This window comes from Euprymna scolopes, chromosome 28 (assembly GCF_053919585.1).
Source record: "Euprymna scolopes isolate OS-2025 chromosome 28, ASM5391958v1, whole genome shotgun sequence".
NCBI classification, from domain to species: domain Eukaryota; kingdom Metazoa; phylum Mollusca; class Cephalopoda; order Sepiida; family Sepiolidae; genus Euprymna; species Euprymna scolopes.
Window position 1 is genome coordinate 97810202 of NC_136509.1, and position 13579 is coordinate 97823780.

The window sequence follows — 13579 nt, forward strand, 5'->3', positions numbered from 1 at the left end:
GACCTTCACTCGACGAGTCCAAAGAGAATTGTGACCTTGGGGAGGTTTATTGCTACCAAAATTCCAATGAAGACCAAGGGTTGCCGCCAACAAAAAATCAATGGTAAGCAATTGCTATGATAATGCAAATCCATCTGCAATGGTTATTGACAGAGGCGAAGAGTACTGGAAATCTGGAGAGACTTGTTGTCACTCAGACTCCAGAGAATGAGTAGTAGTAATAATAATAATAATAATAATGATGATGATGATGATGATGATGATGATGATGATGATGATGATGATGATGATGATAATAATAATAATAATTCTGATTTCGTTTATCAATGCCTCTCTGGAAAACGGATGGGATTCATTTTTAGAGGATTTCCCTCAATCCCGGCTCCAAACCAGGAGCTTCAAAGATGAAGGGTTTTACTCAGGATGTTGGTGATATCTACAATAGTAGAAATCTGAAAGCCGCCTAAAACATCGGGGATTCGTAGTTTTTTCGATTGTCCTTCAAGACGTCTTGATACTACCCTTAGCGTACTAACTTCGACCAGGATTATTTATGTTTTAATCCCGTGTATACGCCTCATCTCCAAATCCAATGGAGCATAATTGCTCCACTTCTCGTTCTTCTTCTCTCTCACATACCTGTCCCAGGGTAATGAGAAGTCTACAATCTACCAGTTTTTTTGAGACCTTCTTAATGCCAACCAAATCCGGACGATTATGTTCTTTGCTTGATCGTTATGATACTTTTGTCCCACCATACTTCTACCTTGCCATCCTCACTTGTTCTCACTTCAACAGGCACCTCCTCAAACCATTTTCCAGCACACTTCACCCCAACCTTCTTATACACCTCCCAATATATCCGAAGTCATGTCTTTTGCGGTACTCTCTTTGGGCCAATCCACTACACCCTGCAGTAACTTCCTCTCCTAGAACCACTTTTTTGAATAATCGTGTTCCTAATGCCTGCTCTTGTGCACAAACAAAAGCTTCAGTACTCTTAGCCAGATGCCCAGCTCTAAGCCATTGCCATGATCTTTCATCAGCCACTTCTGTTATAACCTGAAGAACCTTCCATGCATTTTCTTCCTAGCCAGTTCCTCTGCCCTTTCTCTATCCATATGTTTCACATAATCAGCCTTGGTCTTACATAACTCCACTTCATTGACTACAACCTTAAGCATCGACTCCTAACTTCTAATCACATGTTCCTTCAACGACATCTCCTCAGTTCTAACACAATCTTTGACACTTTTCAATACTCTTCCACCGTCTTTCCTCCTTTGATACAGCCTCGCTGCGCTATTTCGAATGTGGAATATACCAAACATTGCGAAAATTTTTCTTGTTTTGATAACCATAGCATGCAACTTCTTGTCAGACTATTCTAAAAAATTCCCGCACTCTATCTCAAAACACTGACGGCCCATGCATTCACTGCTTTCATTAGGTTTTCTCCATACAATTTCGACTTCACACTTAGTTTCACTCTTTTAAGATACTCCTCCCTGACTTTCTCCTTCATTTATCTGCTTATGATGCCTACACTCTCCAACATTTCCAAATACTTATACACTGTATCTTCTATTTCTTTTATGATTTCTTTATTTGGCAGCACTATTCCATTCGAATGAACCTTTACTCCTCTTTTCATCACCAGAACCGCACATTTACTAATCCCAAACTCCATCCCTATGTCTTCTGAGTATGTCCCTACGAGCTCTACCAGTCTCTCTATTTCCTTTTCATTTCTACCGAATATCTTCAAATCATCCATAAATAGTAGATGGTTGAGGCGTCTGTCACCAGATCCAAAGTTATACCCCAGTTTTTCTCTCTTCAAGAGGATGCTCAGTGGCATCATTATCATTACAAAAAGAAGTGGAGATAACGAATCTCCTTGGAATATTCCACGTTTAATACCAACCTGCTCCAGCACCTCTCTGTTTATTATCATCACCGTTTTCCATTGAGCCATACTTGTCTCCAACGGCCCTACAACATTCCCAGCAACCTTCATCGTCAATAGTGTTGCACGGATCCATGAATGAGGAACCACGTAATAAGCCTTTCTGTAATTGATCCATGCTACACTCAGATTCCTCTTCTTCTTCTTCTGTGCATCCTGCTTTACTGCCTTATCAATTAGTAGTTTCTCTTGGTACTCATCAAGCCTTTCCGACACCCTTTCTGTTCATTAGGGAAAACGCCATTACTCACAAGATGTCCATAATTTTTTTTTTTCGCAAAGATTCCAGTTAACAGCTTCCACATTAGTGGTAGACATGTAGTTGGTCTGTAATTGCTGGCAGCTGTTCCCTTTGCAGGATCCTTCCAAATTATGGTCGTCCTTCCCTTCAAGCGAATCAGGGACATCTCCCGACTCTACGACCCTTTGCAGGGCAGCAGCTATAAGTGAATAAAGGCATTGGAACTGCTTGAACCAGAAGCGCCACTCAATCTGGCTCATGTACCTTCAATTTTGTCATCCTTCGTATGCCAGCCTTCACGTCATCAAGGGTTATCTCAACGTTCTTTGTCTGCTGTATTCCTGATAGCCTTTCTCTGGCCTCTCCCAACCAGCTATGGCCCTTCGACAGACAAAATTCAAAATAATAAGAAGCAGATAAAGAAGAAGAAGAAGAAGAAGAAGAAGAACAACAACAACAACAACAACAACAACAATAACAATCCCGAAAAAACTTGAAAATTGGGAGAGATTGGAATTAGAGGGATGTCTGAGGATATAAAACAGATAACACTCATGAAAACGAACGAAATATTAAAGAATACCCTTGAAAGTAGAGACAAATACACATAAGCTGCAAACACTAACCAGACATATAGAAATTGCAACAGAATAACAAAAATAAATAAATAAAAATTATATAAAAACTTAGAAGACACCACATCAAATCAATATCGCTAAAATTGTATAATTGTAAACTACCTCCCTCGAAAAATTGTAGTGTTGACAACAACTGACACCGCATCAAATAAATGGCGGACAAGATAAACTTTGATACGATGCAATGTATTTTGAAATAAAAAAAAAACTTTTACATAATTTCAATTAGTAAAAAATATACAGATCGGTCGAAAATTAAATTCCAATGCGTTTGGTTGAAGATATTAGCTGTTATCTTTTTATTTTCAATTTCTCAATTCTTATCTATGGAGACATGGAAGCTAAAGGTAAGATCTGGATTGAGATATGTAAAGGAGGCTGGTTAATATAAACGCAACCGTATATTAAGAATAAAATACTTTCAAACACTTTCAGAAGATGAAACCTATGCAGGTAGGTAGAACATTCAATTTTCTTGCGTTTGGTAACAGTTATATGTTTTTGTTTTTGTTTTCGATTTCTCATTTGCTAGCAATATTACATATTTGCCAAGTTTCAGCTTCAGAAAGATACCAAATATTAATATTAATGACAGACTAATAGAATTTTAACTCATTAAAAATTGGAAAAAGTTATTGCTCGTTGACTTAGAATTGATGGTTGAATGTGGTTAAATCTGTGCTCATTTTCATTTCCTCACAATTGTGGTTACACTTGCCACAATGACATCATTCTTCTAAAGTGTTCTCACATCGGTTGTGACAATCAAGCTTTAGTAGGGCGTATTCCAATTCCTGCTGTAGCTGTTCATTTGAACCTGAAATCATAAACATTGGTCAGTCATCTCATAAGACGTATGGCAATAACATACTGAATTTTTAAGCGTCTACGACAATTTTAAATGCCTTTACAAAAAATGTCTGGAAACTTATCAAAACTTTTCTGTAAAGTCTGATGAAGTTATCGGATCGTTGATGCGATTCAGTAACCGAAACATGTGTAACTAATCAGATAAAACGGTAATAAAAAAATATATATATTTGTCTGCAATAGTATTGAGCACTCTCTTCAGGTTTTTACTAATAACCATTTTTGCTATATATTTATATATATATATATATGTATACATGTATATATATATATATATATATATATATATCGAACGAAATATCCTTTGAAAAATAAATTATGTGTAACTAATCAGATAAAACGGTAATAAAAATATATATATTTGTCTGCAATAGTATTGAGCACTCTCTTCAGGTTTTTACTAATAACCATTTTTGCTATATATTTATATATATATATATATTTATATGTATACATATATATATATATATATATATATATATATATCGAACGAAATATCCTTTGAAAAATAAATTATTGTTATTATAGTAAATTCGAGAGCGAGTTGATGCAGTGATTGCAGGTGATTAAATGACTTACTGACTAGATGGTTTTCTAACGAATAACGATAAAAAAATATTTTTTTGTATAGTTTTAAAGGTTAAAAACTTCAAAGACTATATATATATATATATATATATATATATATATATATATATATATATATATATATCGATAAATAGAAAGATAGATTTGATTGGTTGGTTGGTTGGTTGTTTTACGGCATATCAACCCTTTTCTAGTTATTTAATGCCGAATCCAAAGATTTTGAAGAAAATTTGTTTTAATAGAATATATTTGTTGTTTACACGTCGGTTTCTATTTAACCCATAGTTGGGACCCTAACAGGTACTACCATTCTGGGTCAGAGTGGACCTCGGAGCAATGGTAATTAAAGGGTGGCTCCACACTCCCCAAAGCCCACGAGCTGGGGCCTCATCACTGGATATAGTTTAAGGTCAAATCCAGGACCCCCATTGAGGGACTTTTACCCTCTGCGAGGGGGCAGTCAGCGTATTCTAATGCCCCACCGACGGGGCCAAGAAAGATAGATAGATAGATAGATAGATAGATAGATAGATAGATAGATAGATAGATGGATAGATAGATAGATAGATAGATAAAAAGATAGATAGATGGATGGATAGATAGATAGATAGATAGATGGATAGATGGATAGATAGATAGATAGATAAAAAGATAGATAGATAGATAGATAGATAGATAGATAGATAGATAGATAAAAAGATAGATAGATGGATGGATAGATAGATAGATAGATAGATAGATAAAAAGATAGATAGATTAATGATTTATTTATTTATTAAAGAATTGTGTGAGTAAAAAAGAAATGACCTGATGTTTTAGATACATTGTTACTGGAATGAGGTTATTCAAACATTTGTTGGGGACTTTTTAGAACAAATATTTGTTTAGTTATGTTAACTAGGGCAGATGCTTAGAAGTTTGAATTTGGATAAGCACCGCGTCAGTCACAGGCGAAACAGCTGGAACTCATTATCACAATTTCAAACAAAACATTGTTTTCTTTTTTATAACGATACAAGGTTCGTATTGAATTCACGCATATATAAACAAAAGCGCAGACATAAACACACACGCACACACTCATATATAGCGTTTTGGGTTTGTTTTTTACCGTAATATAGTTGGATTCCCTTGAGTAATTCTGGATTTTCTAGCAGAAAGTCGGCTTATGCAAGTGCTAACTCTGCGATATGTTCGATTTAATTGTTTTTCGAGGAATTTAAACTGCATTTTTCATTTATATTTATTTATTTTAGTATCTTTTTGTAAAATACTTAAGGCTTCTTTAGATTATGCATATCTATGTGTGTGTGTGTGTGTGTGTGTGTGTGTGTGTGTGTGTGTGTGGAGGCGATTAATCAGAATCAGAATCGTGAAAGGTAAAAATCGGAACTTCTTAGGGTATCAGAATCGGAAAACTTTGTGTCTACATTTCGATGCTAAAAATTATTATTTTAATCATTTTTTTTTAATTTCTTATATTAGTAATGATATGATCACACTGGGCCCATAACCACTAGAAGGGTAAGCCATGTTTAGTTTCAGAACAGTTTCCGATGGTTCGTTGTTCTACACAAGTCCTGGAAGATGACCGGTTCGCAGTAGACAGTTCTCGAGTTGGAATCCACAGAGCAAAAGATCCTTCCCGTGTTGACACGAAGAAAACATATGCAAAATTGCGACAGAAAGATTTAATTTTTATGGAGCAATTCTGGTTTATGATTAGTTTGGTAGCAGAACGTGAATTAGTTCGATTCGTCAGTTCCTAGCATCGTTTATAAATAGAATCGCCCGATTGTGCGGGATCATAATCCCATTACAAGTCCATTGTGATGGGATGTCTCCTAGCGGCTTCGGCTGCAGGGAGACAGGGTAGTACACGTCAAGGATTCGTCATTTGACACTCAGCCCAACAGGTGAGGGGCCGGGAACCGGCCCAGCACCTGTTGGGCTGAGGTACACCGCCTGGGTAATACCTAGGAGGTCCACCCTTCCAGGCCTTGCCACCGGGCTTTCCGGTGGGGCAAGTTTATTGTTTGCTGCCTGAGGCACCCCGACCGGGGAATGCCGACGGGGTTACTCAGGCAATTTTAAAAATTGCAGGAGTGCCCCTCATTTAGGGGAGTCTGCGGAGTTCCCACTTTCCAGGCCTTGTGCCACATATTGCCAATGTGGGCGGCAATTAAATAACTACCCCATCATTTATCTTGGATGATAGGATGTGTCTCCTAGCGGCTTCGGCTGCAGGGAAACAGGGTAGAAGTACTCGTCAGGGATCCGTTCTTGACACTCAGCCCGACAGGTGAGGGGCCGGGAACCGGCCCAGCATCTGTCGGACTGCAGTACGCCGCCTGGGTAATACCTAGGAGGTCCACCCTCCAAGGCCTTGCCACTGGGCTTTCTGGTGGAGTAAGTTTATCGCTTACTGCCTGAGGCGCCCCTACCGGGGAATGCCAACGGGGTTACTCAGGCAATTTTTACAATTGCAGGAGTGCCCCTCCTTTATGGGAGCCTGCTGGATCTACACTTTCGACCTTGTGCCACATTTTGCTGAGGTTGGCAGCAAATAAATCTCTACCCATTATGAAATATTGCAACAGCATGTATGTATGTATGTTTGACAAAAACTTCTGACAGAGGCGACGGATTTTCACGATATTGGTATCATTTTGAAAGTCGGCCGTTTTGGACGACAAATATCGAAAATTGGCCAAAAACATTAATTCCTTCATTCTCAGCTTTTCAGTTTTCTACAAGGAGGGGTCGATTTTTTGCGATTCATTTTTGCAAGTCATCGTATCGGTTGGATTAACTTTGCCTGATTTTAACGTTCTGAATTTCCGGTCGTGTCATGGAGTAGCGGTAAGGCGTCACATTTTCTTTTACGTTCTTTTCCGCATTCGCGTCACAGGTTCGAGCATGTCTGTTTGCCTACTACTAATTTTTTTTTTTTTTTTTTTTTTTTTGCTCAACACACACTTCCAAACACCCGGGAAACACCGGCATCCATGCTAGTCTAATAACAAACACAAAATCTGCATTCATCAAAATCTCATATTTTTACGACCGGGCAGATTTTGTGTTTATTATTATATCATATTGGACCCAATACATAGTAATGATTTAAAAGTTTTTAAAAAATGACTCGTGCGCCACCATCGAGAATCGAAACCAAAACGGTTAGCTTACGATTTACATTTTGCCTTTGACGTTAATAACCTTTAAAGACATGTTTGCTGCAAGGCTAAAAATTAAAACATGAACCAATAGCTATTACGTTACGCATACATATTCGTAATGCCGTCGTTTATTCAGTGATCCATCAAAAATTGAAACACCTGGAAAATTCCATTTTTTTTTTTTAATTTTCACACTTTTGCACTGATTTTCGCCGACTAAAACCCAAATAAAAAGTTCCACATGAGTTCGAATACCTTATATATTAAGTTTTATGTGTGTAGCCAAAACAATGACAGAGGAGTTTGGTAAGCAAAATTTTTTAAACAAATATATATAAGCATACATAAATATATAGAGAAACAGGTTTGTGTTTACTATAACTTTTTACACAAATATTATGCAAGTATAAATCATTTAGAATATCTGCATGAATATAATTACACGTAATAGTTAACTAAAGATGATCATCCCACAAGAAAACAAAAAAAACTAATAGTGAATTAATTAAAATTACTATTTAAAGGACTATGCAAATTAGCTAGATTTTTTGCAGATGAATGCAATTCCACGACCCATATATAACAAAATTTTCTTTTCTTTTTAAATAAATAGAAAAAAAGGTTTTTAATATGAATATCAATGCAAAAAACAAATTATTGGAGTAAATATATGTGTATATATATATATATATATATATATATATATATATATATATATATATATATATATGTGTGTGTGTGTGTGTCTGTGTCTGTGTCTGTGTATTCTTTTTTTTTTTTTTTCAATATAGCAGGCTAGCAGTCTCGCGTTTAACGTGAAAGAGTAGAGAAATTCACCAAACGTACTAACATTTTCAACCCACATGTGTCGTCTTCAGGTACTGTGGTATACTGAATGTTCATTGTTCGTACTCAAATGTATATATGCGCATCATCTGATAAGTCAATGCACCAATGAACATTCACGATATCAATATATATTTATATATTTGACCAACCCTGTATAAATTTGTGCGTACATGCGAATTTTAATCTGTGTTTTAAAAAAACCATGACGCAAAGAAGATAAAGTGTGTATACGTGGTTGCGTGCGCATATATGTGTGCACGCACAAATTGCTTCTGCCAAAATCTTTTCAAATCGAAATGATTTCGCAGAAGAAATAGAATAAAGAAATAAAAATAATTTCCATTTTGGAAAAATATTTTCTTTCAAACCATTTTATTTTGTTTAAATTCTACAAGAATAAAAGTTTTTTTTTCTGTAATCAATTTGTCCGTTTGCTTTTTCATCCGGAACCTACATCCGTTGTTTGTGCAAATCTCAAGCATAAAATATATAAGACAAAAATATATGTGATGAAACAGATTTTAGCGTTTAAACCTCTTTTTTTTTCAAACGCCTTTAAACAAGGGCTATTGTCACTTGGAACACAAGGGGCCATAATTTGGGATCATGACTAATAGATGATTATAGGGAGTAGAGTAGCGAGATGTCTGTTCACAATGCAGTCAAACTGCTGCAGGTTAGTACAGTCAAGAAAGCAGGAAACAGGGAGGGAAATCCAAAGTATACCAGTCCGAATCAATAAACTATAGTAGATGTCGAATGCCTTCCGACATTTAGGAACCACGAAGGGTGGGATTTTGCTGCTCGTTGCGTTAGTCGAGGATATGTACGTCGAGAGGGTGGGCACAAGTGCTGTGAGTTTATCAGAGCACTTTCCATTAAAGTATTTGTAAAACATGCACAGAGATGCAACACTTCAACGATGGGACAGAGCTTGGAGTTTGGCTGATAGTGCGGAACCTACTATATTTTAGATCCTGTCTAAGAGGAGAAGAACGAAGATTTGTCAGCAATACTTCATGCATATGCGAATGGTGGTTTGGAGAAGTGCAGAATATTTTAGGTGTAAGTTTCTAACACGGTAGAGAGAGCCTTCCTTCTTTGCAGCAACCTTGGCAATGTCGCCAATGTACCTGTTCCAATTCATGTTGCCTATAAATTTTAAATAAAGGAGTTTGAACAATAAGCTCTTAGGTGTGTGCTATTTGTCATTGCAGTTGGTGGTTGAGGTGGTTTCTTGGGATTGTTTAAGGGGAAAAAAGCTTAGTCTTATTAGCATTAAATGTTACCATTCATTTACAGCCCATTCCACTAAAGATTGGAAGACGTTAAAGAATTGCATTGCTGATTTTCCAGGCATCCTAAAATTCTGTCGAGAAATGAGATTCATAAACAAACAAAAAATAACATTTTAGTAATAGTTAAATTGTAGCTATAAATGGCGTTCCAAAAGAAACGCTTCCTATTCCGCCCGAATGGATCAGAGTTCACTGTAAATTGCATTGTTATCATGACTGAATTTATGCATTCATGGCCTGAAAGTTACATCTCTCTGTTGCAAATATTGAAGATATGAGACTAAAGAAAGAAACCTCTGTCATAAACGTGCCTCAGAAGCAGAAATGCGTCATCGAATTCCTAATAAAAGTGCATTGGAATGATGATGACTATGTAACCAAACAAATTCAGAAGCACAAAAGGTCAGTAGTTTTAATAGTACAAATTTCTAAGTGAAAGCAGTAGGAGATTTCACTCTTGGAACGACTTTCGTATGATGAAGCGGACTTTAGACGTCCATAATTTTTAATATTTAGAGTTTACAAGGAAATGTATTCATATCCAAAGTTGTTTTGACAAAGCCCTGTGCAGAGAGACGCGAGACAATCGAGGATAGTGTCTAGTAAGCATTCAAGTTCTCTCGCCCATATATATATATATATATATATATATATATATATGATGATTGCAACGTCTTGTCAGACGAGTGCCACTCCCTCAGACATTTAAAATCAATGAGCCCAAATGCCTGAGGGAGTATCTATACAAATATGATGTTACAGAGTCTTAGCTTTGTACGACAGCTAAGTCTCTCTCTCTCTTTCTCTCTCGGTTCAAAATGTTGAGATCCAGCAACAAGCAAGAGCAAGATAGCCAGCAACAAATTAAACTGCAGACCAGCCTAATGCAAGTAATGGTCTTCCGCTTTATGGTTTTTTAAATCAGAGATTTGCTTCTCCTAGAAAGGTTGCCTTCACCACGGCTTACGGGAGCCCTCTCCACCCCAATACACATACACACACACACAAATATACACGGTGCTAGTTGGCTGTTGACCCAGAAAAAGAGTTCATTCGCCCTTATATATATATACAGGGTGTCTCAGAAGTTGCACACCATATACTGATCTTCGTGGAGTGGCTACTCCGCTCACCAGATCTGTCCCTCTTGACATTTTTGTCTTCGGGAACATCTCAAATGTGTACTAGAATTGTCCATCTGTTGAGCTAATGAACAAGAAAATAGATTTTATATTTATTTTTATAAAAACCTAGATGATGTGCAACTTTTGGGACACCCCGTATATATATATATATATATATATATATATATATATATATATATATATATATATATATATATATATATATATTATAAAGAAGTGAACCATCGCGTAAATTCAATCAACTAAAATAAGATGGAAAACGGGGTGAGGAAAAAGAAAAAAAACGGGGCAAGTTGCATGTAACACATGTACAATTCAATAAAATAAATAAGTCGATTAAAAACAAGATCGTTAAAATACGCCCGAAGCGCTTTTCGTTCAGACTAACATTTTCAAGGGTCATAAGTCTGAAAATTATTATTTTTTAGAATATTTGGTAGTGGTATGGAGTAAGAGCGGAGAGGAGGTTAAAAAAAACCCTAACTACCCAAATAATTCTAATTGAAGCCGGAGGTTTATCTGCTTGCACAAAGTAGGGGGCTGGCAATGATGGCAAGTGCTTCGAGGACAGACAGGTGGAACTTTGTACGTCCTCGGTACAAAACAGAAAAACACTCCGGAGAGAAAACAAGACCGCACTCCTTTTTATCGACCAAGTGTTTGCCGATGGACGATTCTATCAGTTGAGATTTTCTGGTGGTAGGTTGATGATCTCGGATGAAACCGGGAACATGTTGGGCGATTCTGACCTGAAGACGCTGGGTCGTCTTACCTATATAGACGGCACCACACCGACATTGAAATTCATAAATAATATTACTTGTTTGAGAGATAGGCAAGACATCCTTACGGAATGAGGGAAAGGCGGTTTTTGTGGAAAAAGTAATACGGAGCGATAGAGCACCAAAATTAGAAGACACTAGAGAGGAAAACTTATCGCCAATAAGTTGGCCTTCAGGTCCAATCCAGGGTAATTTAAGGTATACCGGAAATCTACATGGACCGTATTTTGGTAGCTCAGAAAAGGATTGAATTTTCTTATTAATAACTAAGTTAACTAATGGAGGTGGATATCCATTCATAATAAAAATCCTTTTAATGTTTTCAATTTCCACATCAATAAAAGGTGGGGAACAAATAGCAAGTACCCGATGGATTAGGTGTCTAATAAGATTAAGTTTCTTGGTTGTTGGTGCAAAGGCATCCCAACTGAGATAAAGACCAGTGAAAGTGGGTTTTCTATGAATAGATGTCATAAAGGAAAGCCCACGTTTAGAAACTAACACATCAAGGAAAGGAAGGGAGTTATCTTTTTCCACCTCCATCGTAAATTTGAGAGAAGGGGGTAAATTATTTAATAAGTGGAAAAAGGACACAGCTTCATCATGCGTGGCGAAACAAGAAAAAGTGTCGTCAACATAACGCATGTAAATCGAATAAAAAAAAAAATATATATATATATATATATATATATATATTCACACTGAGGAAGAAGAAGGATCGGTCGAAAATTATGTGCTTTTGAAGGAAACACCCTTGTTTTGTTTTTTTGTCAAGACTTTTTATATTTCTACACGTCAACACAATAAATACAGAAAAGATATAAAAATTTATACATTTTTCGTATTGATTTTTATAATATACTTTGATTTTACCATCTTGGACTATTTTGGTAAATTTAATTGTAATTTTTATTTTATATATATATATATATATATATATATATATATATATATATATATATATATATATATATATATATATATATATATATAATTTACAGTTTTTATATTTAGATTTCATTCAGAAAAAAAATATCATTTTCCAAACAAAAATTTATTGTTTGGACAAAGATATTTATATTAATTTCTTTAATCCAGGGATTTTCGATGCTGGCTCATTTCCTCAGAGGAAAAAGTCATTAGCAAAATATTAATTATGATTTGATATAATTTTGCTATTTATTACATATACATTAAACCATTTTTTTTAAGATTAAATCGCTTTAAGGAACATAGAGAAAGAAAATAAAGGGTCGAAATAAAATACGAATCTGAGATTTTAGTGTTCAAACAGATTATTACTCCTTGAATAGAATGGGATGGTGTTATTAGGTTCCAGCTTGGTTGAAGATTGGTACATCGAAGATCCAATTTTATTCGATGAATCATCCAGAGTAACGTCTATTCTTGAATATATAATTACATTTTCTCGACTAAATACAACTAAACTCTAATTAGTCAGTCAGGCAATAAAAATTTGACTGTCTTAAAAAAAACTCTTGATGCGCGTTTAAATTAAACATATCAAGTTATTAATGGCATTATTATGTATTTAAATATTAGGGGCGCTCCAAATGTAATGACTCCTATTTTTTATTTCGCCCGAATGAATCAGATAAGAATTGTCAATTTCATTGTTATGATGACTGAATTTATGCATTTATGACCAAAAATTTTCCTTCCAATGTCACAGATATTAACTGTGTGAGACTATAAGAAAGAAACCCTTGTCATGGACGTTCGTAATAAGCAGATAGGCGTCAGTGAATTTCTGGTAAAAATGCTTTGAGAAGGCTGGTGGCAATGTAGAAAAAATAAATAAATTCTAAATAACAAAAAGTCGTTCGTTTTTTATTACTCCCTTCTTCGTAGTTCTTCAACTTTTTTCAGTTAAAAAAATAGAAGGCTTTAATTTTTGAACGACCATCGTATCATAGAGTGCGCTTCGAACGCCAATATACAGTCATCGTTCATCGCTGGCAAAACTACATTGAGAATGGTGGTGACTATATAGCAAAAA